Source organism: Papio anubis, chromosome 5, assembly GCF_008728515.1.
Source record: "Papio anubis isolate 15944 chromosome 5, Panubis1.0, whole genome shotgun sequence".
NCBI classification, from domain to species: domain Eukaryota; kingdom Metazoa; phylum Chordata; class Mammalia; order Primates; family Cercopithecidae; genus Papio; species Papio anubis.
The window spans coordinates 155,011,259-155,036,327 of NC_044980.1; the positions used below are offsets into that span (position 1 = coordinate 155,011,259).

Sequence of the window (25,069 nt, forward strand, 5' to 3'; positions counted from 1 at the left end):
CTATCCATGTATTGAGTAAGTTATGAGGCAAACCCTTTACCTCTGCTCTGGCCAACATTTTCTATTCCTTTTGACTCTTTTATTTTTCCTTATAGTATTTGTCACCATCTCTTATACCATAGATTTTATTTTTATCAATGCTTATCTTCCCACAGATATATGGCCTTTACAAAGACAGAACTTCTTTTTTTAAAAAACTATTATTTTTAGAATACTTTTAGATTTATAGAAAAATTTTAAAGATAGTAGAGTTTTCCAATACACCACACCTAGTTTTCCCTATTATTAACATAATAATCAATATGTATATTGTAATGTTTGTTATAATTAAAATAATATTCATATATTATTAACTAAAATTTATTTCACCTACTACTTACCTAATGTCCTTTTTCAGTCCTTGAACCCAGCCAATAAGTCAAATTACATTTAGTCCTTGTGTTTCCTTAAACTCCTCTTGGCCATGAAGTTTCTCAGACTTTCCTTGTTTTTGATAATTTTGACAATTTTGAGTAATACTGGTAAAATATTTTGTAGAATGTTTCTTGAATGATATTTGTCTAATGTTTTTCACAAGATTGGAGGAGAGTTGTGGATTTGGAGGAGAGAGAGCACAGGTAATGAGCTATTCTTATCACCTCACATGAACGGTTTGTACTATTAACGTGACTTATCACTGCTGATGCTGGTCTTGATCAGCTGGGTGAAGCAGTGTCTGTCAAGTTTCCCCACTGCAAAATTACTCTTTTTTTCTCACTTCTGTTTTGTAGTCTTTGGAAGGAAGTTGCTATGCATAGCCCAAATTAAGGGAGTGATGTTCCACCTCCTTCAGAGCATAGTATGTACAAAAATCATTGGGATTTTTCTACATGGAAAATTTATATATTCTCTCATTTGTTTATTTATTCAATTATTTATTTATATTTGTATAGACTCACAAGTATTTATTATACTTTGGGTTATAATACAATATTATATTTATTTTATTGGCTCCTATGTATTTTGATACACTCCCATAATTTTTTTTTTTTTTTTTTTTTTAGGTACTTTCTTACTTTCTGGCACTACAAGATGTTTCAGCCTCATCTTCTATATTTCCTGTCTTAGTCTTAGAATGTAAGGAGCTCTGCTTCCTTTCCTTGAATATCAGCATTTTAAACCACGATATGAATGTTAGACATGCTGTTTCCTACTGGTGCACTCTTGCTTCTAGGCTCTCCCAAGTGACAAGGGGTGGGACCTTTGGAAGATAGTTGGGTTTAGATGAGGTCTTGAAGGTGAGATTCCCAGGATGGGACTTGGAGAGACCAGAGAGCTTGTTCTACAGACAATCAGCAATAAGTCCTTTAAGCAGTCAGCAAGATGATAGACTATCTGTAAGGCAGGAAGAGGCCCCTCACCATAAAACAAATTTGTCAACACCTTGATCCAAAACTGCACAGCCACTAGAACTGTGGGAAATAAGTGTCTGTTGTTTAGGCCACCCAGTCTGTGGTATTTTCTTATAGCACCCTGAGCTGACTAAGAGCGTACTCAATATATCTTTTTGAATGAATGAATAGAAAAATGGTTTTTGAGTTTCTTTCTAGTTAAAAAACCACCGTGATACTATGTAAGTTATTTGGTGATATAATTTTATTTTATTTTGCCTACTCCCACTTTCTCTTCCAAAAAGTCGTGGTAGAAAATAAAATAGGTACTGCTTTAAATTATGATTGTGATAAAACCGTTTCCCAAAAAACTTTTCCAAAAGGAATTTGGAGGTATGTCATTTATAATGACTGTTGCATTGATTAAAATAGTATACATAAGAAATTTTAGGTATTTAGAAATGGATAAAAGTGGTAACATAGTAGATCTTTTTTTTCTACCATTTGCATAGTGTCAATTTATGCAGCATTTTTCAAAGAAAATTGAAAGTTATCTTTAAATTATTCTGTGCTATTAACGAGGTTTAAGCCTTACAGAGTAGATGTAAACTACTTCACCTAAAAAGAACATACAATTACAGGCCTCCCTGAGCAGATATCTTGGTGTATGGAAACAAGGGTTTTCAGTCTTTCCTATTTTAAAGAGTTCCCAGTTGAGGACTGGGTGAAATACATGCAAAAATTTGCCTGCAGCCCTTTTATTCACATAGTTCACACACAATTTAGTTTTGAGTTAATCTGAAGTCGTTTTATTGTTAAGTTATAATTTATGGTGTATATCCAAAACAACAACACTAAGTTAAATAAAGTACCATAGAAAAGTTATTATTAGTCTTTTCATTTACCTTATTACTAAAGACATCAGTGTAAAACTGGTTTAAATTAAGATATGATGCACAAGACCACGTTTGTTCTGATGGAATGACAAGCCCATAAGCATTTCTAATTCTACCAGGAAAACTTTCAAGACTTGATCATCAGTCTTGTCCTAGTGTGAGTTAGAGATATGATTCTCAAGGTCATAATTACTCTTGAGTTAGTCCAACCAGAAATTCTAGTCTACATAAAACACTCCAATATTTCTAAGACTAAGCAATCAGCAGAATCACAGAAGAATTTAGAATAAAATCAGTTAGGATTTTTGTAAATGACAAGCCACAGTTGGTTTGGTTTTGTAAATCTTTACACAGAACTTCACTGTCCCTGAAGTTTGTCATAAAGAGAGCATTTATATAATGTGTGGCATTAAATACCCCATTTTACTTATAGATATTAACAAATTTTCTTTTAAACATCTGTAGATACTAAATAATATTACTCTCATGAAAAACTTATGTCTGGTAATTCCCCCACACCACCCCAGCACACACACACTGGTTGTTATTTCCTTACAGCTTTTATTTTCTCTTCACATCCCAAGGCTACTCTCTATCTTTTTATTCTGCATCGAATTCCAGATATACTAGAGAATTCAGTGAAAATTTCATTTCAAATAAAAAATTAATAATACCTTTTAGTATTAGTATGTTCCAAATATTATGTGGGACATAGTTACCCTACATTTATTATTCATCACTTATCTAAAAGTCAAATTTAACTGGATGTTCTGTGTTTTAATTTGCTAAAACCTTAAGTCTAAAGTTACACACAGCACTTGCCATTTCAGTTGTTTAATGTTTTTAATGTCCTATATAAAATGAAAATGTAATTAATTATTCAAATCTTTTTGAGCAATAAGACATTTTAAAGACTCAATGTAAATAATCACTTTTAAATTTAATTACATATACAAAATTATTTTGAAGTCATACTGTGCTAAGCCTTAGTCCAATTTTTTTTTAAAGTTCTCAAATTTCCCTCAAAGAACTTTGTTCTCTTTATGTTCCCATAAAAAAGTGAACATCCAGAACCCATTGGATTGTTTCTCATGTAATATTGTTATATTTCATTAAGATGCCTGTCTTCTTGTTGAATTATAAGCTCCTTGGAAAAAATAGATACTTTATCTTGGTATCACTCAGATTATTTTACCTTCATATCTTTTAATGTACCACGTTCCAGTTAACTGAATTGGAAAAATCAGGCTCCACTGAATGGCAGCTAAGCATTGGTACTCCAGTCATTTCAAAATGGCACACAGTAACTGCATTGCAAATCAGTTTACAGTCTCATGACTGCTTGTTAGGTCAAAGCAGAAAATAAACCAAATAACAGATGTTGAAAGGAAGACTACTTCAACTTAGAGTGCCTTTGGGAAAATATGTATGTTATGTTTTTTTTCTGGGCCATGGGAAGTAGTTGAATTTGTTAAAATAGATGATACTGTCATCATAATAATTTCCAGTAGGAAATTTGAAAAAAAAAAACTATAAGGCTTGTTATATTTTCTTTTCACAGATAATCTTCAAATATTTTGGTCTTGTATTATTTTATTCTTAAGAATAATGTAAAGTAATGAAAATGGCTGTTTAAAGTTTTTTAAATACCTTAAGATATCTAGGATAGATAGGCTGTGTTGAAATATTTTTATGAAATATTTATTTTTTCTTGTACTTATTCCAAAAAAGTTTAGTTTGGCTCATAGAAAACTTGAAGCCATGATAATCAAAAGTTATTTTGAGTCCATTTGACCTATATATGTATATATTGTTTTTATTATAAGTAATATCGTATTTTGATATAACCAACATGATGTGACCTAAAGTTGTTAATGGTCAGTGTAAAGTATATAAACCCAAAGTATAGCACAAATCTGCCATTTTGCCCTATCTTTCATTTTCTCTTCTTCTGGTACAACTCTGATTTTATTTGGGGGACCATACATTTCTCATTAGATAGAATCTAGGTGGAACTGTCAATCAAATTCCTTGTACTTCTCTCAGAGGATAGATACTTCATGCAAACCAGGACAGATAATATCCTTTCCCTAGAATGCACCTGACAGTAGTTATGAGTCTCCTTTAGTCTTGGCTTCTCACATCCAAATAGCTTCATTGATTCCTGTCCTGTTTGATGCCTGGTTCTGTAACGTTTTCTTTGATGTGTGGAGTTATTTCATATCCTCCAGAAAATTGTTTGTTTGTTTATTTATTTATATTTATTGAGACGGAGTCTCACTCTGTTGCCCAGACTGGAGTGCTGTGACTCACTGCAACCTCCACCATCAAGGTTCAAGTGATTCTCTTGCTTCGGTCTCCTGAGTAGCTGGAATTACAGGTGCCAGCCACCACGCCTGGCTAATTATTGTATTTTTAATAGAGATGGAGTTTCAACATGTTGGTCAAGCAGGTCTCAAACTTCTGACCTCAAGTGATTCACCCGCCTCGGCCTCCCAAAGTGCTGGGATTACAGGCATGAACCACTGCACCTGGCCTGGAAAATTTTTGTTTAATTGAGCAGAACAAGTTTAGTTGCTTGAAACTAAAGAAGGTTAGTGAAAACACACGTTTATATGTTCCCTTAAAACAGGAGAAAAAAAATAAGATGTGAGTAATGCGGAGACTATTAGTTTTCTCTGTGCTTCCATAATGAAGTACCTCAGAATGGATGACTTTAACAACAGAAATTGATTTTCTCACAATTCTAGAGGCTAGCAACCTGCGATAAAGGTGTCAGCTGGCTTGGTTTCTTCTGCAGCCTCTTTTTCACTTTTAGATGGCTGTTCTCTCCTTGTGTCCTCACATGGTCTTTTCTGTTTATGTGTCTGTGTCATGCTTTTCCCTTGTTATAAGAATACTAGTCATATTAGATTAGAACCAACTTAGTGATGCCATTTTAACTTAATTACCTTGTTAAAGACTATCTCTGAGTACATTCATATTCTAAGATACAGAGGTTAGGGCTTCAACATGAGTCTGGAATTTGGGGTGGAGGTGAGATACCACAATATTAGAGACTATCATTGTTGGGTTGAGAGGCAAGACCCCATTACTTGCCTGGATGACCACTCAGCTGAGAGAGACAGAGACAAAGAAATAGAGACAGAGAAAGAGAGAAAGAGAATTTTTAAAGGTGCAGAAAGAGAAATAATACAGAAAGGTTTAGGGTGCTTACATGTCACAGAAATCCAGTAATATTCGAAATTGCTGATAAATTTAATAACTCATTGTAGTAAAGACTACAAAGTTGCATGATGTATAGCCTTTTCCCCATTAGTTTGCACAATAACTTGTACAGGCCTAGAATAATCACAAAAAATAGCTCTAAAACTCCAATTCCTTGGAAACAGACACACTGCATTCTCTCTGAAAGCTGAGAAATAAAATGTTACATTAACACTTGTAGAGACAGCAATTCTGTTAGACCTTTCTTTCTCTTTCTCTTTCTTTCTTTTTTCTCTTTCTTTCTTTCTCTTTTTCTTTCTTTCTTTCCCCTCCCTCCCTCCCTCCCTTCCTTCCTTCCTTCCTTCCTTCCTTCCTTCCTTCCTTCCTTCCTCTCTCTCTTTCTCTCTTTCTTTCAAGTCTCACTCTGTCTCCCAGGGTGGAGTGCAGTGGCGTGATCTCTGCTCACTGCAAGCTCCAACTCCCGGGTTCACGCTATTCTCCTGCCTCAACCTCCTGAGTAGCTGGGACTACAGGCGCCCGCCACTGTGCTTGGCTAATTTTTTTTTTTTTTAATATTTTTAGTAGAGATGGGGTTTCACCATGTTAGCAAGGATGGTCTCGATCTCCTGACCTCATGATCCACCCGCCTTGGCCTCCCAAAGTGCTGGGATTACAGGCGTGAGCCACCACGCCCGGCCTCTGTTAGATATTCCTATAATTGCTTTTAAATAACTTTAAATATGACCCACAGTAAGCAGTCATTTTATATGACTCAATGGTGTAAAACTAAAACAGAAGTTTAATGAAAGAATGTTCTATCTATCTGTGTGTGATGCACTCTTCTTATCTTTCTTTGATGTGATTTTATTTTTTTAAAAAGACTGAGTCCTGCTCTGTTGCCCAGGGCCAGGCCAGGCGGTAGTGCAGTGGTGTTATCACAGCTCACTGTAACTCTGAACTGCTGGACTCAAACAATCCTCCTACCCTCAGCCTCCCAAAGTGCTAGGACTACAGGCATGAGCCACCACTCCTGGTAAACTTTGTAAAAATAATAATTACTAACTAAAATTGATTTCATGACCCACTAATAGGTCACAATCTGAAGTTCAAAAAATACTAGAAAACGGAAATTGCAGAAATGGTACAATTACACATATTATTGTAGAATGAGAAAAAAACATATCTATCTATTTCTCTATCATCTATTCGTATGTACTTATTATTGGAATACTCCAATGCAAATTTCCCATTATTCTTCAATATTTGCATAGCTGTTCTGTTTTTCTGCCAAACTTTGAGTAAGAATAGTGATACAGTAAAAACTAGGATAAAATCCATTTTATTCTCTCTTTTTAAAATTATTATTATACTTTAAGTTCTAGAGTACATGTGCAGAATGCACAGGTTTGTCTCATGGGTATACACGTGCCGTGGTGGTTTGCTGCACCCATCAACTCGTCATCTACATTAGGTATGTCTCCTAATGCTATCCCTTCCGTAGCCCCCCATGCCTCAAAGGCCCCGATGTGTGATGTTCCCCTCCTTGTGTCCATGTGTTCTCATTGTTCAACTCCCACTTATTAGTGAGAACATGCAGTGTTTGGTTTTCTGTTCTTGTGTTACTTTGCTGAGAATGATGGTTTTCAGATTCACCTATGTTGCTGCAAATGACATGAACTCATCCTTTTTTATGACTGCATAGTATTCCATGGTATGTATGTGCCACATTTTCTTTATCCAGTCTATCATTTATGGGCATTTGGGATGGTTCCAAGTCTTTGCTATTGTCAATAGTGCTGCAATAAACATACGTGTGCATGTGTCTTTAAAACAGAATGATTTCTAATCCTTTGGTATACACCGGTAGTGGGATCACTGGGTCAAATGGTATTTCTGGTTCTCGATCCTTGAGGAATTGCCACACTGTTTTCCACAATGGTTGAACTAATTTACACTCCCACCAACCATGTACAAGCATTCCTATTTCTCCACATCCTCTTCAGTGTCTGTTGTTTCCTGACTTTTTAATGATCGCCATTCTAACTGGCGTGAGATGGTATCTCATTGTGATTTTGATTTGCATTTCTCTAATGACCGGTGATGATGAGCTTTTTTTCATATGTTTGTTGGCTGCATAAATGTCTTCTTTTGAGAAGTGTCTGTTCATATCCTTTGTCCACTTTTTGATGGGGTTGTTTTTTCCTTGTAAACTTGTTTCAGTTCTTTGCAGATTCTGGATATTAGCCCTTTGTCAGATGGATAGATTGCAAAAATTTTCTCCCATTCTGTCAGTTGCCTGTTCACTCATTAGCTTCTTTTGCTGTACAGAAGCTGTTTAGTTTAATTAGATCCCATTTGTCAATTTTGGCTTTTGTTGCCATTGCTTTTGGTATTTTAGTCATGAAGTCTTTGCCCATGCCTATGTCCTGAATTGTCTTGCCTAGGTTTTCTATGGTTTGAGATCTTATATTTAAGTCTTTAATCCATCTTGAGTTGATTTTTGTATAAGGTGTAAGGAAGGGGTCCAGTTTGTGTTCTGCATATGGCTAGCCAGTTTTCCCAACACAATTTGTTAAATAGGGAATCCTTTCCCCATTGCTTGTTTTTGTCGGGTTTGTCACAGATCAGGTGGTTGTAGATGTGTGGTGTTATTTCTGAGACCTCCGTTCTGTTCCATTGGTCTCTGTATCTGTTTTGGTGCCAGTACCATGCTGTTTTAGTTGCTGTAGCCTTGGAGTATAGTTTGAAGTCAGGTAGCATCATGCCTCTAGCTTTGTTCTTTTTGCTTAGAATTGTCTTGACTATGCAGGCTCTTTTTTGGTCCCAAATGAAATTCAAAGTAGTTTTTTCTAATTCTGTGAAGAAAGTCAATGGAATAGCATTGAATTACTTTGGGCAGTATGGCCATTTTCACAATACTAATTCTTCCTATAAATAGCATGTATTTTCTTTTGTTTGTATCCTCTTTTATTTCCTTGAGCAGTAATTTGTACTTCTCCTTGAAGAGGTCCTTCACATCCCTTGTAAGTTGTATTCCTAGGTATTTTATTCTCTCTGTAGTAATTGTGAATGGGAGTTCAATCATGATTTGGCTCTCTGTTTGTCTATTATTAGTGTATAGGAATGCTTGTGATTTTTGCATATTCACTTTGCATCCTGAGACTTTGCTAAAGTTGCTTACCAGCTTAAGGAGATTTTGGGCTGAGACTATTGGGTTTTCTAAATATTCACTTTTTTAAAAATGTGGTTTAAGTTTTATATGTTTAGGACGTACATATGCAGGTTTTTCTTTTAGTTTTAATATTTTTATTTCAATAGGTTTTGGGGGAACAGGTGGTGTTTTGTTACATGGATAAGTTCTTAAATGGTGATCTCTGAGATTTTGGTGCACCCTTCACCCGAGCTGTGTACACTGTACCCAATGTGTAGCCTTTTATCCCTTACCCACCTCCCACCCCTTCCTCCAAATCCCCAAAGTCCATTGTACTATTTTTATGCCTTTGGATCCTCGTAACTTAGCTCCCATGTATGAGTGAGAACATATGATATTTGGATTTCCATTCCTGAGTTACTTCACTTAGAATAATGGTCCCCAATTCCATCCAGGTTGCTATGAATGCCATTATTTTGTTCTTTTTCATGGCTTAATAGTATTCCATGGTATGTATATGCCATATTTTCTTTATCCACTCTATGATTTATGGGTATTTGGGCTGATTCCATATATTTTCAGTTGAGAATTATGCTGCTATAAACATGCATGTGCAAATAACTTTTTCATATAATAACTTCTTTGCCTCTGGGTAGATGCCTAGTAGTGGGTTTGCTGGATCAACCGGTAGATCTCCTTTTAGTTCTTTAAGGAATTTCCACACTGTTTTTCATAGTGGTTGTACTAGTTTTCTTTACATTCTCATCAGCAGTGTAAGAGTGTTCCCTTTTCACCACATTTATGCCAACATATATTATTTTTAAATTTTTTTGGATTATGGCCATTCTTGTAGGAGTAAGGTCGTATCACATTGTGGTTTTGATTTGCATTTCCCTGATAAATAGGGATGGTGAGCATTTCTTTATATGTTTGTTGTCTGTCTGTATATCTTCCTTTGATAATTTTCTATTCGTGTCCTTAGACCACTTGATGAGATGGTTTGTTTTAAACTTTCTGATTTGTTTCAGTTTCTTGTAGGTTCTTGGATATTAGTGCTTTGTCAGTTGCATAATTTGTGAAAACTTTCTCCCACTCTGTGGGTTGTCTGTTTTGATTACTGCTGTGCAAAAGCTTTTTAGTTTAATTAAGTCCCATCTATTTTATTTATTTATTTATTTATTTATTTATTTTGCATTTGCTTTTGGGTTCTTGGTCATAAAGTCTTAGCATAAGTCAATGTCTAGAGGGGTTTTTCTGATGTTATCCTCTATGATTTTTTATGATTTCAGGTCTTAGATTTAAGTCTTCGATCCATTTTCAGTTTATTTTTGTATGACGTGAGAGATGAGGGTCCAGTTTCATTCTTCTACATATGGCTTGCCAATTATCCCAGCACCATTTGTTGAATAGGGTGTTCTTTCCCCACTTTATGGTTTTGTTGCTTTGTCAAATATCAACTGGCTACATTTGCCTTTATTTCTAGGTTATTTGTTCTGTTCTATTAATCTATGTGCCTATTTTTGTACTAGTACCATGCTGTTTTGGTGACTATGGCCTTATAGTGTAGTTTGAAATCAGGTATTGTGATGCCTCCAGATTTTTTTTTCTTTTTGTTTAGCCTAGATTTAGCTATGTGGGCTCTTTTTTGGTAGTAGTATAGTTTGAAATTGGGTAATGTGATGCTTCCAGATTTGTTATTTTTGCTTAGTCTGGCTTTAGCTATGTGGGCTTTTTTTGGTTCCATATAAATTTTAGCATTTTTTTTTTTCTGGTTCTGTGAAGAATGATGGTAGTATTTTGATGGGGATTGCATTGAAGTTGTAGATTGCTTTTGGCTGTCTGGTCATTTTCACAAAATTGATTCTACCATCCATGAGCATGGGATGTGTTTCTGTGGGGTTTTTTTGTGTGTCATCTGTGATTTCTTCCAGCAGTGTTTTATAGTTTTCCTTGTAGAGGTCTTTCATGTCCATGGTTAGGTATATTACTAAGTATTATGTTTTTATGGGGTTTTTTTCAGCTATTGTAAAGGGGGCTTAGTTTGTGATTTGATCCTCAGCTTGGTTATTGTTTGTATATAACAGTATTACTGATTTGTGTACATTAATTTTGCATCCTGAAACTTTACTGAACTCATTTAATAGTTCTAGGAGTTTTTGGATGATTAGGGTTTTCTAGGTACGATCATATATAGGTGTCATGTAAGTCTGACTTCCTGTTTACTGATTTAGATGCCCTTTATTTCTTTCTCATGTCTGATTGCTCTAGCTAGGACTTCCAGTACTATGTTGAACAGAAGTGGTGAAAGTGGGCATCCTTGCATTGTTCCCCTTCTCAAGGGAAATGATTTTAACTTTTCTCCATTCAGTATTATGTTGTTGTGGGTTTGTTATAGATGGCTTTTATTACCTTATGGTATGTTCCTTCTATGCTGATTTCACTAAGGGTTTTAGTCATAAAGGAATGCTGGATTTTGTCAAATGCTTTTTCTGCATCTATTAAGATGATCATGTGATTTTTGTTTTCAATTCTGTTTATGTAGTGTATCACATTTATTGACTTGCTAAATCATCCCTACACCCCTGATATGAAACCCTCTTGATCATGGTGAATTATCTTTTTCATATGCTTTTGGTTTCAGTCAGCTAGTTTTTTGTTGAGGATTTTTGCATCTATGTTCATCAGGGATATTGTTCATCAGGGATATTTGTCAGTAATTTTCTTTTTTTGTTATGTCCTTTCCTAGTTTTGGTATTAGTGTGAAACTGGCTTCATAGAATGATTTAGGGAGGATTCTCCCTTTCTCTAACATTTGGAATAGTGTCAATAGGATTGGTACCAACTCTTCTTTGAACATCTGATAGAATTTAGCTGTGAATTCATCTAGTCCTGGACTTTTTTTGTGTGGGCAATGGCAATTTTTTAAATTTCCATTTCAATCTGGCTGCTTGTTATTGATCTGCTCAGAGTTTCTATTTTTTCCAGGTTTAATTTATGAGGGTTGTATATTTCCGGGAATTTATCTGTCTCTTCTAGATTTTCTAGTTTATGTGCATAAGGTGTTCATAGTGGTCTTGAATTATCTTTCATATTCCTGTAGGATTAATTGTAATATCTCCAGTTTCAGTTTTTATTTGGATCTTCTCTCTTCTTTTCTTGGTTAATCTCACTAATGGTCTATCGATTTTGTATATCTTTTCAAAAAACCAGCTTTCTGTTTCATTTATCTTTTGTTGTTATTTCAATCTTTGCTATTTCTTTTTTTGGTGGTTGGGTTTGGATTCGGTATTTTCTTATTTCTCTAGTTCCTTGAGGCATGATCTTAGATTGACTATTTGTGCTCTTTCAGAATTTATCATGTAGGCATTCAATCCTATGAATTTTCCTCTTAGCACTGCTTTTGCTGTATCCCATATGTTTTGATAGTTTGTGTCATTATTATTTGGTTCAAATAATTTTTTAAATTTTCATATTGACTTAATTGTTGACCCAACCATCATGCAGAAGCAGGTTATTTAATTTCCATGTATTTACATGGTTTTGAGCAACCTTTTGGAGTCTATTTTCAATTTTATTCCACTATGGTGTGAGAGAGTACTTGATATAATTTCAATATTTTTAAACTTATTGAGGCTTTTATTGTGTGGCCTATAATATGTTCTATATTGGATAATGTTTCATATGCTGATTAATAGAATGTATTAAGTCCATTTGTTCTAGGGTATAGTTGAAGTCTATTGTTTCTTTGTTGACTTTTTGTCTTGATGACCTGTCTAGTGCTGTCAGTGGAGTATTGAAGTCCACCATTATTATTGTGTTGCTGTCTATCTCATTTTTCAGGTCTAGTGGTAATTGTTTCATAAATTTGGAAACTCCAGTGTTAGGTGCATTCATATTTAAGACTGTGATAGTTTTCTGTTGGACTAGCCCTTTTATTATTACATAATGTCCCTCTTTGCCTTTTTTAAGTGTTGTTGCTTTAAAGTCTGTTTTGTCTGCTATAAGAATAGCTGCTCCTGCTCACTTTTGGTGTCCATTTGCATGGAATATATTTTTCCAGTCCTTTACCTTAAGTTTATGCTTAAGTTTATGTGAGTTCTTATGTTTTAGGTGAATCTCCTGAAGACAGCAGATTTTTGGTTGGTGAATTCTTATCCATTTTGCCATTCATATCTTTTTTTTTTTTTTTTTTTTTTGAGACGGAGTCTGGCTCTGTCCCCAAGGCTGGAGTGCAGAGGTGCGATCTTGGCTCACTGCAAGCTCTGTCTCCCGGGTTCAAGCCATTCTCCTTCCTCAGCCTCCCGAGTAGCTGGGACTACAGGCGCCTGCCACCACGCCAGGCTAACTTTTTGTATTTCTGGTAGCGATGGGGTTTCACCGTGTTAGCCAGGATGGTCTCGATCTCCTGACCTCGTGATCCGCCCTCATTGGCTTCCCAAAGTGCTGGGGTTATAGGCATGAGCCACTGTGCCTGGCCACCATTCTGTATCTTTTGGGTGAAGCATTTATGCCATTTACATTCATTATTAGTATTGAGAAGTGAGGTACTATTCTATTCAACATGCTAATTTTGCCTGAATACCCTTTTTTCCCATTTTGTTATTATTTTATAGGCCCGTCTTATGCTTTAAGACGGTTCTACTTTGGTATATTCCAAGGGTTTCTTTCAAGATATAGAGCTCCTTTTAGCAGTTCTTGTAGTGCTGGCTTGGTGGTGGCAAATTCTCTCAGCTCCTGAGAAAGACTGTATGTTTTCTTCATTCATGATGCTTAGTTTCACCAGATACAAACTTCTTGGCTGGTAACTGTTTTGTTTAAGAGAGCTAAAGATAGGACCCCAATCTCTTCTAGCTTGTAGGGTTTCTGATGAGAAATCTGCTGTTTGTCTGTTAGGTTTTCCTTTATAGGTTACCTGATGCATTTGCCTCACAGCTTTTAAGATTCTTTCCTTCCTCTTAAATTTAGATAATGTGATGACAACGCATCTAGGTGATTATCTTTTTGTGATTTTTCCAGTTGTTCTCTGAGCTTCTTGTATTTGGATGTCTAGGTCTTTAGCAAGGCCAGGAGAGTTTTCATCAATTATTCCCTCAAATATGCTTTCCAAAATGTTAGATTTCTCTTCTTCCACAGGAACACCAATGATTCTTAGGTTTGGTCATTTAAAATAATTCCAAGCTTCTTGGAGGCTTTGTTCGTTTTTAAAATTATTTTTTCTCTGTCCTTATTGGATAGGGTTGATTCAAAAGCTTTGTCTTCAAGCTCAAGGAAATTCAAGAGAAGTTCTTTCTTCTTGTTCAATTATATTGCGGAGACTTTTCAGGGTATTTTGCATTTCTCTAAGTGTGTTCTTCATTTTCAGAAGTCGTGATTGTTTTTTATTTATGTTATCTATTTCTTTGGAGATTTTTCCGTCCACTTCCTATACCATTTTATTTTTCATTCCTTTATATTGGTATTCACCTTTCTGTGGTGCCTGTTTGAGTAGCTTAGTAATCAACCTTCTGAATTCTTTTTCGGGCAATTCAGAGATTTCTTCCTGATTTGGGTCCATTGCTGGTGAGTTAGTGTGATTTTTGAGGGGTGTTAAAGAACCTTGTTTTGTCATATTACCAAATTGTTTTTCTGGTTCCTTCTTATTTGGGTAGACTATATCAGAGGGAAGATCTGGGGCTTAAGGGCTGTTGTTCATATTCTTTGTCTTGCAGCATGCTCCCTTGATGTGGTGCTCTCCCTTTCCTCTTGGGATGTGGCTTCCTGAGAGCTAAACTGCAGTGATTGTTATTTTTCTTCTGGGTCTAGCCACCCAGCAGAGCTACCAGGCTCCAGTCTGGTACTAGGGAGAATCTGCAAAGACTCCTGTGATGTGATCCATCTTCAGGTCTCTCAGCTGTGGATACCAACACCTGCTCTGGTGGATATAACAGAAAAGTGAAGTGGACTCTGTGAGGATCTTTCAGTGTAGTTTTGTTTGGTGTGCTAGTTTTGTCTTGTTTGGCCTCCAGTCAGGAGGTGGTGTTTTCAAGGCAGCATCAGCTGCAGTAGTGTAGCTTCCCCTAAGGAGACCTGGATAAGTATTTGGGTTTCTCAGGTGGTGAGCAGGGCCACAGAACTCGCAAGAGATTATCAAGTGCAGGTTTCTTACATGTGTATGTTGTGTAGTGGTGAAGTGTGGACTTTTACTGTACCTATCACCTGAATCGTGAACATTGTATGTGATAAGTAACTTTTTAACCCTCACCCCTCTCCCACATTCCCATGTTCTGCAGACTCCAACGTCCCTTATTCTAATCTGTGTGTCCATGTGTACTCACTGTTTAGCTCCCACTTATAAGGGAGCACATGTGGCATTTGACTCTCTGTTTCTGAAATATTTCACTTAAGATAATGGCCTCTAGTTCCATCCAGGTTGCTGCAAAGAACATGATTTCTTTCTTTTTTATGGCTGAGTAGCATTCCATGATGTATCTATGTTGCATTTTATCTAATCCTCTGTTGATGTACACAGGTTGACTCTATATCTTTCCTATCGTGAATAGTGCTGCAATAAACATATGAGTACAAGTATCTTGTTGATATAATAAATTCTTTCTTTTGGGTACTACCCAGTAGTGGGATTGCCGAATTAAATGATAGGTCTATTTTTAGTGCTTTGAGAAATCTCCATACTGTTTTCCGTGAAGATTGTACTAATTTATATTTCCACTAACAGCATGTAAGTGTTCCCTTTTCTCTGCAGCCTCAACACCATTGGTTGTTTTTTGACTTTTTATATATGATCAGTTTATAAAATAAGTTTTATAAGCAGCCTGTTGCTTTCTGACTTTTAGATAGAGTCAGAATTAGTATTATTAAAAATTATTGTTAAAGATAGCCATTCTGACTGGTGTAAGATGGAATTTCGTTGTGGTTTTAATTTGAATTTCTCTCATGGTTAGCGATGTTGAGCATTTTTCATGTTTGTTAGCTGCTTGTCTGTCTTTTGAAAATTTTTGAGTGATCTCCATATGCAAGATCCTATGGAAATTACAGGGCAAGATTGCACTCTTCAAAGTATCTATTTGAAAATTCCGACAATCGTCTCCTCTTGAAGATTGTCTAATAGAACTTTCTGCAGTAATGGAAGTTTTTTATAATCTGCAGCAACAAATATGTTAGCCACTAGCCACATGTGAGTAAAGAATAAATGGAATTGGGCAGCAAGACTGAAGACTTGAACTTTAAATTTTCTTCAAATTTCATTAATTTAAAGGGCCATATGTGGTTCATGGCTGCCATATTAGAAAGCACAGTTCTAGAATTTTTTGTAGTTCTAGAACTACTGGCAGGTAGGATGCTAGGAAGCAGGTAACCTTTATTTCAATCTCTCAGCACACAATTATGGAAGAAATATCTCCTTCTTCTTCCCCTCCAAAAATATACATTTCCAAAATTGTGGAACTTGTTTACTTAAAATGAAATCTTCCATGTAAGATATGTGTGTGTGGAGTGGGAGGGGGGCAGGTGGGGAGTAGGTGGTATAGTTTATATCACTGGCAAATTAAATATCTTTTATTTATAGATGTTAGTGAGGGGTATTTAAAGAAAGACTGAAATGCCAAATTTCCTGTGGGATGAAGTGTGAGATTCAAGATTCACATTATCTTTTTCCAGGTGAGCACCTTAATCAATCTTCAGAAACACAAGGGAGACTCCAAAGACAAATAAAGGCTATAAAACTAAATTGTTTGGCATAATAAAGATGAGATGGAGCAAGTGACTAAGCAGAGGAGTTGAAAAATGTAAGTAAAGTATTTTTTAATTTTACTGATATGTAATGGTTGTGTATATTTTGGGGGCACTTGTGATATTTTGATACCTGTATATGATGGATAATGATGATCAAATAACAGTATTTAGGATATACTTCACCTCAAATGTTTATCTTTCTTTGTGTCAGGAACATTGCAATTCTTCTCTTCCATTGTAATTTGAAATATACAATACATTATTGTTAACTATAATTTCCCTAATGTACTATGATGCTTGAACTTATTCCTTTGAACTGTATGCTTGTACCTGTTAACCAACTTCTTTTCATTCCCTGCCCTCAAACCCCCTTCCCTTCCAGGCCTCTGGTAAACACCATTTTACTCTCTACCTTCATGAGATCCATTCTTTTAGCTTCCACGTGAGTAAGAATAAGCCATATTTATCTTACTGTGTCTGACTTATTTCTCTTAACATAATGACCACCAGTTTCATCCATGTTTATGCCAATAACAGGATTTAATTGTTTTATATGGGCAAATAATATTCCATTGCATTTATGTATCACATTTTCTTTATCCATTCATCTGTTGATGAGCACATGTTTTGGCTCTGTATCTTGGTTATTGTGAATAATGCTGCAATAAACATGGAAGTGTAGATATCTTTTCACAACACTGATTTCCTTTATTTTGTATAAGTACCCATTAATAGGATTGTTGTATCATATGTATCTTTGTCTGTTTTGCATTGTTATAAGGAATACCTGAGACTGGGTAATTTATAAAGAAAAGAGGTTTACTTGCCTCACGGTTTTGCAGGCTATACAGGCATGGCATCCATATCTGCCCAACTTCTGGTGAGGCTTCAGAAAGCTTTTACTCAAGGAAGAAGGTGGGAGAGGAGCAGTAGTGTCACATGGTAAGAGAGGGAGCAAGAGAGTGAGAGAGAAGGGTACCACACTCCTTTGAACAACCAGCTCTTGTGTGAACTAATGGAACTCACTTATTACCACTAAGATGATATAAACCCTTCGTTAGTAATCCACACCTGTGACCCAAATACCTTACATTAGGCCCCACCTCCAAAATCAGGGATCAATTTCAACATGAGATTCTGAGGGGACAAATATCCAAATTGTATGGTAGTTCTAATTGTCTTCATTTGATAAATGTCTATTCAATTCTTGTGCCTTTTTGTTTCTTTGTTTTGAGATGGAGCCTTGCTCTGTTGTCCAGGCTGGAGTGCAGTGGCGTGATCTCTGCTCACTGCAACCTCCGCCTCCTGGGTTCGAGCAATTCTCTGCCTCAGCCTCTCGAGTAGCTGCCATTACAGGCAACTGCCACCACACCCAGGTAATTTTTTTGTATTTTTAGTAGAGATGGGGTTTCACCATTTTGGCCAGGCTGGTCTTGAACTCCTGACCTTGTGATCCATCCGCCTCAGCCTCCCAAAGTGCTGGGATTACAGGCGTGAGCCTCCGCGCCCAGCCCTTGTGCCCATTTTTAATTGGATTATTTGTTTGTTTTCTATTGAGTTACTTGAGCTTCTTATATTTCCCTAATATATTCTTGTTGGATGAATAGTTTGCAAATAGTTTTCACATTCTGTAGGTTGCTCTTCACTTCATTAATTGTTTCCTTAAAAAGCAGAAGCTTTTTAACTTAATGTGATCACATTTGTCTATTTTTGTTTTTGTTGCCTGCACTTTTGAAACCCAAATCATCTTTGCTCAGATCAATGTCCTAAAGTGTTTCCCCAATGCATTCTTGTAGTAGTTTTATACTTTCTTGTCTTGTATTTAAGTCTTTAATCCATTTTGAGTTGCTTTTTGCATGTGGTGAAAGATGGGGATATAGTTTCATTCTTCTCCATATAGATATCCAGTCTTCCCAGCACCATTTATTAAAGATGCTGTTCTTTTCCCAATGTATATTCTTGGTGGCTTGTCAAAGATAAGCTGACTATAAGTGGATGGATTTATTTCTGGATTCTCTATTCTGTTCCATTTGTCAATATGTCTGTTTTTATGCCAATACCATGCTTATTTGAATACTATAGCTTTGTAGTAAAATTTGAAATCAAGTAGTATGATCCCTCCAGCTATATTCTTTTTGTGTGAGATTAACTATTAAAGGACTGTTGTGTCTCTGTATAAATATTAGGGTTTTTTTTTTTTTTTTCTGTGAAGAAAATCATTGAAATTTTGATGGGAATTACACTGAATCTGTAGATCTGTTTGAGTAGTATAGAAATTTTAACAAGTTAATTCTTTGAATCCATGAGCATGGGATATCTTTTCATTTTTTGTGTATGCTTTTCAATTTCTTTCCTCAGTGTTTTATTGTTTTCCCTGCAGAGATCTTTCACTTTTTTGGTAAAATTTATTCCAAATATTTTTGTTTGTTTGTTTTTTGTTTGTTGTAGGTGTTGTAAATGGGATTGCTTTCTTAATTTCTTTTGCAGGTTGATCACTGTTACCATATGTGAATGTTACTGAGTTTGTATGTTGATTTTGTATCCTGCAACTTTATTAAATTAATTTATTAATTCTCAGTATTTTGGTGGAGTATTTAGGTTTTTATAACCATAAAAGCATGTTGTTTGCAAGCAAGGATAATTTGACTTCTTTAATTTGAATTTGTATGGCTTTTATTTATCTTGCCAGATTGCTCTGGGCTAGGATTTCCAGTACTATTTTTAATAGAAGTGGTGAAAGTTTCAAATCTTAGTCCAAGAGCTTTCAATCATTTTGAGATGGAGTTTCGCTCTTGTTGCCCAGGCTGCAGTGCAATGGCGCCATCTTGGCTCACCACAAACTCCACCTCCCAGGTTCAATTGATTCTCCTGCCTCAGCCTCCTGAGTAGCTGGGATTACAGGCGTGTTCCACCATGCCTGGCTATTTATTTATTTATTTATTTGTTTATTTATTTATTTATTTTAGTAGAGATGGGGTTTCTCCATGTTGGTCAGGCTGGTCTCAAACTCCTGACCTCAGGTGATAACGCCCACCTTGGCCTCCCGAAGTGCTGGGATTACAGGCATAAGCCACCATGCCTGGCCTTATTAAATGCTTTTTAAGCATCTATTGAGAGGATTTTATGGTTTTTATTCTTGATTCTGTTGATCTGATTTGTCACATTTATTGATTTGCATATGTTGATGCCTCCTTGGAATGAATTTCAGTTCCTCATGGTGAATCTTTTTAATGGGTTGTTGAATTCATTTTGTTATTAATTTTTTTTTTTTTTTTGAGACAGAATCTCACTCTGTAATCCAGGCTGAAGTGCAGTTGGCGTGATCTCCGCTCACTGCAACCTCCACCTCCCAGTTCAAGCAATTCTCCTGTCTCAGCCTTCCAGGGAGCTGGAATTACAGGCACGCACCACCATCCCTGGTTATTTTTTGTATTTTTAGTAGAGATGAGGTTTTTCCATGTTGGTCTGGCTGGTCTCAAACTCCTGACCTTACATGATTCACCCGCCATGGCCTCCCAAAGTGCTGGGATTATAGGCGTGAGCCACCACACCTGTCCCAGTTTGTTAATATTTTGTTAAATATTTTTGCATCTGTTTTCATTAGGGATATTGGCTTCCTCTTTTTCTTGTCTTTCTATTTTTCTTGTGTGCCTGTCTGGTTTTGATATCAGGGTAAGGCTGGTCTCTGAGTGAAGTACAGAAGGTAAGATGAGGATAAGTCTCAGAACAGAAGGCTCTAATAATCAGATAAAATTCATCAAGTAACCATCAATGTCAAAGAAATATTGTGGAGAAATATATTCGAATTAAGATTATGCAAAGAAGGTAAATAGCTATACCAAGAAGTTCTTAAGTAACTGAAATAAATTATCATTGGGAGCAGCAATTCATGACCAGATGTGCCCATGTGTTTTAAGGTCCTCTGACACTTCTGCTATGTTATAGATCACTATGATCTATGGGGATCATGAAATATTTTATATGTTCCTATCTTTCTCATTAATTTATAGTAAAATCTACTAAAATACTTGTGGGTGATGTTTGATAAAATTATCTGTTTTTAGAATACTGGCTGTTTTGTGTTTTCTATTCTCAAAAATACAGTTGTTTTTGAAACTTAACAAAAAATATGTAAAATTTTCTGCAGGTAAAGCACTCTTATAATCATTTTTAAAATAGTGTATTTAATCATCATACTATTTCCAGTTACCAGATATTGAAATTTCAACAGGGAATTTAAGCAACTCCCTTCTCAAAGTCACACTGGTAGTGAACTGAGGATCCTGTGTTTTAAATTTGCAGTTTATCTGCAGAATTCATGCTCCTCAAACATAAAACCTTTGCTTGTGCTACAATAAAAACAAACAAAAAATGAATTAAAACAATAGAGTGGACTCTGGAATCAAACATACCCACATTCAATTCATTAATCTTCTAGCTGTGTGTCCTATTTGATCTACTTATTTTTTTTCTCATTGTAGATGGAATTCAGTTTCAGTTAATTTTTCTCAAGATTAAATATGTTTTAGAATTGGAACTTCTTCAAAATTTTACTTTTATTTTACTCTGTAATCTATTTGTTTACCAATATTTTTGAGTGCCTATTATTTACCAGGCATTGTTATCATAATAAGTATAGATAAAAAGGGAAAGGTCCCAGATCTTATGAAACTATATATTATGTACCCATTAGTTTGTTTCACATCCTATTACAGTGGTCCAAGGCACTCATTTGATAGTGTCCTAACTTTATTCCATTAAAAGCCAATCAGTGTTCTCAAATTATGCATTAAGTTTATCAAATGTCTTCTCAATAAAAAAAAAAAAAGCAAATAATGTAAAGATATTATTCCATATCAATATCTGTCCCCATGAGTCAGGTGACACATTTTCAAGTAATGTGAATGGACTGGACTTTGGTAACCACTCTATATACAGCTCAGAGAAAAACAAGCTGAATTACAGTTGAATATGAATGGTTTCTTGCCACAAGTAGATCATATCCTTGTCAAGAAGCATCTGAGTCACATCAAAGAGTAGTAATTAATGTTAATGGGAAATCCAACAAAATCAATTCCTTTCCTGCATTTAGTCTCCGAGGAAGAGTTTGGCTTCAGCTCACTATTGATGCATAGGCTCTTTGATTTTGGGAAAATGACACTGTGATGACTTGGGCTATTTAAACTGGAAATACTTCTCACGGGATTAGCTATACAATCATCATTTTCCCTTTAGAGACACACTTAGATCTTGATTAATCATCCCAGGTTCATAGAGACTGCAGTTAAGAAAAGGTTGTATGTGACATAGAGCTCCACAAATTATTACCATTCGTAATCATTGCAATTGCTGCAATTTCTAGATGGGATCATGTATAGCATGTTGAGAAGAAATAATTCTTTGGTTATAGGAGTAGTTAGGTGTGCCTTACACTATTACAGTGGATACATAAAGGACATTTGATTAGTTTTGTTTTGATTTGCTTGCCTGCTCGTTATCCATTTTTCCTTCTTTTGATAAAAGCACACTGACTTTAGTTTTTGGAACCACTTATTTCTCATTATCAATACTCTGGCTCTGATTATGAGTATGTGAGCCAGTGCTGGCCAATCAGGAAGTTCTCCCTTCTAGCCACAGTGTGATGAAAACATGACTCAAGTCAGCCAGTGCAGTGAAACTCAATCTTTGCATTTTTCTGGAACTATTAACTATTATTTGTTACTTTTAAAACTCTCTTATGCTGACTGACTGCTCAGAGGATTGCATGTAAGTCTGACTGTATTGGAGTGTTCCATGTGGGAATAGATTGACCAAGTGCATCCAAAATGGAGGGAAGTCATAAAAAATACAGTACATGAGTTCTGTTAGTGCTATCTGAGATCTTGTATGGCCTTGCTGGAAAATCATGCTACCTTCCTTTGTGTTGTTAAGATATGCAAGTCACTTATTCTTCTTTGTCACCTAATCCAGTTTTGGTTTGGTTTCTGTATCTAAGAGTCATCTGGAATTGCTCAAATGTTCCTCCTTGAAAACTATGAGCCTGGGTTAACATTCCATAAGCCAGGGATGAGGAAAGGTGTTCAGTGTGGACTATAGCAAAACCAATGGCTACCACATGAGGGTACCTGGACTTACAAAGATTATTCTACTAGCTAAAGTTCAAGAATATGAACACAGACAACCTAGAACCGAAGTCAAAATTGGGAAATAAGTATAGAGAAAAGTCATTGTCAAAGCTGAAGGATGGAGGTGAGGAAGATTCCCTAAAGAATGAGACTTTAATAAGGTGTTCTTCAAATCATATTTGGAGGCTGAGGTGGTTCCAGTTAAATTTACCAATAAGGTAAATGTTCCAAGTGTAGCAGTCTTTAATCCCTCATGGAAATATTGTTTGTATATGATAGATTTAATATCTAAAGTACTGACTTTGATGATAATTATATCTGAAACAGGTTTTGAATAAACCATCTTGAAAATTCAGTAAATTAGTGCTTCATATGAAGCAAGAGGAGGCAGCTCAGTTAGCTAGGAAAATCTGTGTCCCTACTACTCAGATTTCTGCCTGTGATTTACCATGACAGAAGGCTTGGCATAAGCCATATTCAAGGTATTAGTGTTTTGCTTTTGCTTTCTTCTATTTGAATTTGTGTGAAATGTTATTCATCATGATTCTTGGAGCAAAATTTGGCTTTTTCTGTAAGAACTTATTATGGTATGGCTTAAGGCTGTATACATTAGTCTTCAATCTTTCACGACTGCTGCTTGAGTCATAATTAAAAGTTAGCTGTAAAATGCCACATAAAGTGGTCAAACTTTGTCCATTAGGCTTAGGTTCTAAGAGGAATTTATTTTTGGTTTATAATATGTAGGTCAGTAAAAAAAATGGAAAAGAATGAAAGGAGCTTTTGACTGTAACTCATTTATGTTTTATGAAACAAATGCCTCAGCACTTATATTTTACTCAGCTTTTAATTAAAGCATGCATACAGTGTTATATAACTATCAATAAGTCTAAGTATTTCCATGAAGCATTGCTATGCTTCAACAACTTTTATAAAGTTCATTCTGCTAATTCTAAAACTTTTGCTGGGACATTTTACTAAGATGACTTCATATATAATAGGTATTTCCTCGAGTGGCCTAATTGTATATTTAAATATTCCTCTTTTTAAAGTGGCAATGAGTTTTGCTGTCCATGCCTAATTGTAACTAAGCTAAACTCCTTTACCTGCTTTATAGGTCTTCATATATCCTGGCATAATTTAAGTTAGTTGGCTCTACTCAAACCAGCTTAGGAAATAAGAGGAAGAAGAAAAGGAAGAATAACAAGGAAACAGAGAGGAGGAGGAAGAGAATGTAAGAATTTGTAGTTATCATTAGGTACAACTGGATCTCGGAATTTAAGCAATGTTATTGGCTTGTACTCCTCATCCCCTAACTCTGTTCTATTCTCTGCATGTTGGCAATAAACTGTTGGTAATATATCCAAGGCCAAAACATTTGTTGATTGAAGAAATGATTTAAAATAATGCTAACTCTAGAACTGTGGTGGTTAGTACGACTTCTTTCTAGTATGTAATCATACCTTCTAGTATGTAATCATACTTTCTTATTGGCAAAGAAAAATAATTTAACTCTGGATATCAGGGGACACTATCAAAATCTTCAAACTAGTGTTAATAACAACAAGGTAGTTCTAGTTGCTTTAAGCAATATACTGCCACAATTGAGTAATTTATACATACAAGTGTATTTCCTGCTCACATAACTTCCGTGCAGATGCTCCTGATCAGTCTCCATTTGGTAATTCAGGAGCCTAGAGTTCTTCCATCTTACAGGTTCACTATCTCTAGGAACTTAAGATCCTTTGCATCTGGCAATCAGATGGGGCATGAACAAGGGTATAGAGAGGGCATGCTTCATTTTATTAACCAACATTTTGTTCAAGTGAAACACATAGCAGTAGCTCACATTCGTTAGGCAAAACTAGTCCCATCTAGATGCAGGGAAGGATGGGAAATGTGACTTCTAGCTAGCCAGGCACAGCCCAATCCCAGCTGCATTTTATGTGTGGAATTAAGTTTGAATATTCGGTGAACAACTATTTATGCCTGCCACTATGCTTAGATAAGGCCCCAGTAGGCTGATTGTGAGAATTTGAAAGACTGTGATGCATAGTATTAACAAAATTGGCAGCAGTATGAACAATTCAGGCATGCAACTATTTTCTATGCAGTAAAGACAAAACAAAACATCAAAAATCAAAGAAACCAAAACGTGTTGAGCTATTTTCTGTTTTATGGTTTGTTTCCATTTTCTGTTTCTTGCTGCTTGTGTTTTCTTTTTGTTTTAAGAAACATTGGAAATACAACCTCAGGCTGGCATGTTATGAGTGACAACAGACTTTTGTGATTTCTCTCTTAAATCTTAACTTGTTCTTTCATTATTTCTGAAAATATTTTTAAGTGTTAACCCAAAAGAATTGATTTTAACACATATAATTCCAATGTCCGAATTTATTATGTTCTATCCTGTCAAGATGATGCTAATCAACTGCTTTTTAAATTACTTTATTTGGTTTGTTTAATACAGCAGTGTACTATTTACCATCTTCACAAAACGTGAAGACTGAAAGTTACAACAGTATTTTACTGAATGAGAAATACAAAAACAGGTAGCAATTACCACAATACTGTGTTCAATGTTAAAACATTGGC

General features: G+C 35.6%; 1 long non-coding RNA gene across 1 annotated transcript; it reads left to right on the forward strand.

The window, feature by feature from the left end:
* Window positions 1-15,999: 15,999 nt before the first annotated feature.
* On the forward strand, window positions 16,000-23,863 carry LOC103885555. The gene is made up of 4 exons (XR_648696.4): window positions 16,000-16,092; window positions 16,278-16,405; window positions 16,735-16,794; window positions 23,592-23,863. It is a non-coding gene; the product is annotated as an uncharacterized LOC103885555 (long non-coding RNA).
* The last annotated feature ends 1,206 nt before the right edge of the window (window positions 23,864-25,069 follow it).